Source organism: Dendroctonus ponderosae, unplaced genomic scaffold (genome assembly GCF_020466585.1).
Source record: "Dendroctonus ponderosae isolate FM_Combo_2020 unplaced genomic scaffold, Dpon_F_20191213v2 Dpon_F_20191213_1, whole genome shotgun sequence".
Taxonomy (NCBI): domain Eukaryota; kingdom Metazoa; phylum Arthropoda; class Insecta; order Coleoptera; family Curculionidae; genus Dendroctonus; species Dendroctonus ponderosae.
In genome coordinates this window covers 57,088,084-57,092,910 of record NW_026017110.1, presented here as the reverse complement: position 1 = coordinate 57,092,910, position 4,827 = coordinate 57,088,084, and positions in this window count along the sequence as shown.

Here is a 4,827-nt window from a genome sequence, read left to right as displayed (position 1 = left end):
TGCTAGCAGCTTTATCAATAATTCGTTAACCAGATTTTTTAATGAGATAAGATGATGAGCATCAAATAATCTAAAAATATATATTATATATATAAAGTAAATAAATTAAATATAACTTGATATTGAAATGAGCTAAAATAAGTTTCTAAATTGCCATTGTAAACAATCAAGCTATTCCATAGACGATGATATCGATATTGATAAATCAATAATTATTTAAAATAGCCAAGTCAATTCAGTTCCAACGGGACACTGATCATTATACAGACGTTGCGAAGTTCAAGATTGAGACATTTTATATAGACAGTAAAGTAAGATTTGACTTCTAAGCGGTTTTAGCATCTATTTTGGCAACTGATGATTTTAATGCGGTATAGTAAAATATTAAAATAAAACCATTTTATGTATCTGATTATTGACTAGAAATATACATAAAAATGTGCAAGCCTTTTGGATTAAAGTAAATTGTCACCTAGATTTGTTGTTCCAAAAGACAATAGTAGAAATATGATAACACAATACCATTACTATTTTTTAAATCTGCAATAACTCAGGGTTTGCCGAAACGAGTACAATCAGTCTCATTGGCCCAATAGGCTTATAAATGCCTGATTGGGCTTTCGTTTTCCTTCTATCGAGTTCCTGACTAGTAGTATTTAGATGTAGGATAATATCTCTTTCTAACAGCTTTTATAAACATGTTCTCAAATTTGAATTAAAAATTGTCCGAATTTATTTCGGAGGAAATCTCAGGTGAAAACACCATTAAAGTGTACTTTAATTAAACACACATCGGGGTTTAAAAGTCTAAATAAATGTGAACTTCTTCTATCAAAAAGTATATTTTCACATTATAAAATAAACGTCGTTGATGTATTTTCCAAAGCTTAAATAGGGTAAAAGTGTTAAATTTATTTAATAAATAAAACGTTACAATAGGTAATCTCATAGCGTGCTGCTCATTTACACAGTTTGAATAATTAGCCAAGCCCACATTTAAACCGGTTTGTGAAAAATTGGCAAACGATTTGTAAAATATTTATTTTACGGGACTACACGATTTTCACCTCCTAATTTGATACAATTCTCGTACTCGGTTTCTCAAAAAGTATATCTCTTAAGATCGATTTTATATGCAAATTAATTATATGGAAATGGTTTCATTACTTTAAAATGTACTAGTTTTGGTACTATTAATTTGTAAAAGTTATAGAGTACGTCGAGGCTTCTTTGATAATAAATAAATATGAAAAATCAAAATTATCACGTAAGTATATTTTAGCATTATTTGTGTCAGCTTTTTAATGTCATAAATTATTATATTCGTAGAAATAGGATATATTGATTTTAATTATCTCGATACGCTTTAGTACAGTTACCAGTTGGACGACGATTAAATAACGATTCATTTAAGATGCACAGAATCGTTTTAAGTTTTTCGTAAATAAACGACCCACGATCCCATTTTATGGTACTGGTGGAAATACATAGTCCTCTAAAAAGGAAAATGGCGAACTAAAATTGTATATCTTTATGTTTACTAATGCATATTTAAGGTTTATTGACAGTGTCGTTTTTCATAAATATAGACCTTGCGCTTAATCGTGTAGTCCGAATTTCGACATCACCAAGACTATCTGCTTTTATTACTCTTTTAATCTGCTATCCATGGAAAACTGATTGACAACGCTCTTAAAGTATACCGTTCTCCTATAGTCCTAATCGACAACCGAACAGATGCATTAATGCTAAGAAATGGCAATTTGGCAAGTAATGAGATATTTAAAGAGAGCGTAGTCAAACTGAGGAAGTGGAAAGGAAAAACAATCACACACCACATTGTGGGCAATCGTCCAATGTGAATTTGTACATCTTAAACATGACAAGCACTTTATTATTTTCTATCTCTATATATTTGAAACTGTTCGAAAGATAACAAAACATTTTCATTATAAAGTGCTTTCATGTTGTGAAATAACGAAATCAGAAATCAACCACTAGATTTTAATATATTGTTTCAAATATTGTATAGTACAAACTGACTACCTTTTGCTAATTACTAGTTATAATATACTAAGCTGTGTGCCTTTGGTAATTGCAAATGACCTGCTGATTTCAAAGAAAGCCTGGGTGCTAATAAATATATATTCAATTCCATTAAGTACAAATACAAAATCAGGAAATTGTTGATTTGGTCTTACTTGCTGATCAGTAGAATTCTTCTTTGAATGGCATATGGTGATCATTCGCTGCTCTATGTGACTTCACAAAAGGCAAATGTACACATTAAAAATTATATGCCATAATGTTTCTGGTAATTTGAACAGATGCACAAAAGTTGAAAAAAATTGGGATTTTATATAGTTCGTGGATAGTTGGCCAGACGAAACACATTTTAAAAGAGGGTACTTTTGACCACGCGCCCTTTGCAGCTGTTTACGGACTTTAGAAATGAAGGGACATATAAGGGCAAAAAATGAAAAGAAATAAAGTGATTTGCATGCTGCATAAAAATGGGGAATAATTTATTTGTGTTTGTCTGCCAAGCTTAAAATAAATTCAGGTCAATTTAGACTCTACTGTTCTGTCCTGGTTTGAGTTTGGTAATAAATTATTCAATTGCGATCTGGTATTGAAAGCAATAGAGGTAATTTATTGCTGTTCTTTACGTATCTTAAAACAATGAGAATTCGTCACTATTTGCATAACTATCTGCACAACGAATCAAAAGTACAAAGACCGTTTCAGTCAATGGTGTTAACTTGCCAAATCAATGATTTCTTATTAATGTGTGCGTATTATGCTAATTTCTCACCCCGCGTTGAGTCACCCCTAAAAATGATGAAAAGAAAGAATTCTGAGATAAAATCAATTTTGGACCATTTCCTATGCATTTTCGAGGGGGCAAACGCCAAAAATTTGAATAAACGCACGCAGTATTGTAATAATTGTACTTGTGTGTAACAATACATGCATATAAATTACGTGTGTGAATGTGTCATTGTAATCGTGGACCTTTGGCAAAAAAATATATCCTACAAGACCAATACTAAATTTGGAAAATCATCTAATTGCTTAATGTTCCGTCGCGAGATTTATATATATATAAATAGTTTTATGAAAAAATCGGTAATATTTAATTGGACTGCAAACGTTTGGAAATGATACCAGTAATAATAGTTAGCACTAGTTCTAATTTACCATTACCTTTTAATAAGTACACAAATGGGTTAGTTGTAGAAATTTATTTGGACACATTTGGTAAAATTGTGAGCACTAGAAAACATTAGAAATGTTATTATTTACAACTCTCAGTTGGGAAAGCTAAGTACTGCCAGTAATTGAAGCATTTTCCGTAATTGACGGACAGTTTGAAATCATCCGAGTTATTTAAATTATCTCTACAAACTAGGGATCGACGTTAAAAAACATGACTATTATTATACAATACCAGTTCCAAGCAAAAAGTTGAAAATCCAATTAAATAATAACTTATAATAGATCAGACGTTTGATTCACCTTCAATTAATTTAATGATTGTGAACTTGGGGACTGCAAGTGTAATGATAAAATGTAGAGTACAAATATATAGTATAAGAATTTCATCTTAACAAAATCCGTGCAGTACAATAACTGAAGTATGTAGATATAAAATATATTTAAATACTTCTATGAAATATATTATTTTATCTTGTATATGTATACAAATGAGAATATTTCTTCGATTTGAAACCTTTAGTTTCGGGATCCAAATATTAATCTGCATGCTCGTGTATACATATTGTATGATAATTAATATTAACAAAAATTAATCCCTTATACAGTCTACTTTTAGAAGATCTGTGAAAATTGATGACACAAGCAGATGATCAAAATAAGTTGATTGTATTTAATTTACTACAGTACTGAATGTCCCCTTTAGAACTACTTTTAAGAGAGATAAATTTAAAAAAAATGATTTGGTTTGCAATATTTAAAAATTTTGTACGCTTTTTTGCATTACGCATACAACCGAAATATATTTTAATTAATGCTGTCGTGTCGAACAATTCGGTACGTTGGGTACAATGAGCTTAGTTTGATGGTCTCTATATGGGGTCGAATTTTGTACCGCGTTTTTTGAAACTACATATTATTTAAAAATCGATTATCCGATGAAACATATTTTACATGTGCTTCGTTTACCCATATTTTGTGAAGTAATGTATAAGATGATCTTTTATTATCACTGTTATAATTCGCACATGTTTCACATATTTTTCCACCTTAAATCACGTTGACTTAATCAAAATAATCCTGTAAGATGTTAAAGTTATGAGGCATTTTATATTTACGTTTGTATACAATAGGACACAACATTACTGAGCTTCCTCTTCACGTAAAAATGAACGAATATGTCTACCTCATGATTCATTGCCATATTATAGTTGTTGGACCAAGGTAAATAAGATAATGAACGCCAACTATATATAACTCATATTTATTTTAACTAGAAATTAAGATGATTTTCCAAAGTAGAAGATACTTAGTTGTAGAATAAGTTAAAGGTTCCCTAGTATAAATTTAAGTATAATGAGCAAAAATCAAAATCACGAACCCTGTCTGGGGATGTTAAAAACATGTTAAATCCTTACAATTGTTCTTAGAATATTCCAGAACTCCCATGGCAAGACTCGTGACACCAAAATTATTCGTTATTATAATATTTAATATACGGGTTCGATAAAATATATATTATATATATTGCGTTAAGCTAGTCTATTCTTATGTGTTATTTATATTACATTTCTGGCGTTAGAGTTAACAAAACCTCTTTTAAAATAAAAA